The sequence below is a fragment of the Carlito syrichta genome, unplaced genomic scaffold (assembly GCF_000164805.1).
Source record: "Carlito syrichta isolate Samal-C Ts95f unplaced genomic scaffold, Tarsius_syrichta-2.0.1 Scaffold109772, whole genome shotgun sequence".
Lineage (NCBI taxonomy): Eukaryota > Metazoa > Chordata > Mammalia > Primates > Tarsiidae > Carlito > Carlito syrichta.
The window spans coordinates 38,774-39,638 of NW_007053868.1; the positions used below are offsets into that span (position 1 = coordinate 38,774).

Genomic DNA, 865 nt, shown 5'->3' on the forward strand with positions numbered 1-865 from the left:
AAAAAAAAAAAAGAAAAAAAAGAAAAAAAAAGAAAAAGAAAACACGGCCTGGCCAGAGCTCAAAGAACCCATGGCTCAGCAAGGCAATAGCTGCAATGTCCTGGCAATGGCCCCACCTGGAGCTTATTCAAAGTCACACTCCTCTTTCTCACTGTAACAAAGTAAACTATTCGTGTATTACTAAGTTTGAGTATCAGTGCCGAAGAATAAAAACTGGTATTTTAAGTTCTTCTGAATGGAGTGGATAAAGGTATGTGAAGAAAAGAACAAAGTATGTCCGCAGAGTAAAGGCAGAAGACTCTATTCGACAGGAAATTGGGTTTATACAAGAGAAGAGAGGGGACTGAGCTAGAATAATTTAGAGCAAGAGAGTGAATAGCAGGAAAGGGAACGTGACCGTTTTCTTCCAGGCAAGAGAATGCCAAGGTTCTTCATTACAAGCATTTCTTTCTTTATTATTTTTGAGTCAGGGTCTTACGCTATTGCTCAAGCTGGAGTGCAGGGACATGATCACGGTTCACTGCAGCCTCCAATTCCTGGGCTCAGGTGATCTTCCTGCTTCAGGCTCCTAAGTAGTGAGACTACACATCACCAGCTAATTTATTTATTTTTTTGTAGAGATGAGTCTCGCTGTGTTGCCTGGGATAGTCTTAAACTTGTGATCCTCTAGCTGGGCTCAGTGGCTCAGCCTGTAATCCCACAACTTGGGAAGCTGAGATGAGTGAATTGCCTGAGCCCACGGGTTCAAGACTAGCCTGGGCAACTTGGCAAGACCTCATCTCTACAATAAATCAACAATTAGCCGGGCGTGTAGTTCCAGCTACTTGGAAGGCTGAGGCGGAAGGATCGCCGGAGCCCAGCAGGT

General features: G+C 44.2%; 1 protein-coding gene across 1 annotated transcript in view; it reads right to left on the reverse strand.

Annotated features, from left to right (window-relative positions):
* Window positions 1–865, reverse strand: part of SLC30A5 (solute carrier family 30 member 5) — a 36,784-nt gene that overhangs the window by 22,011 nt on the left and 13,908 nt on the right. The window lies entirely within an intron of this gene.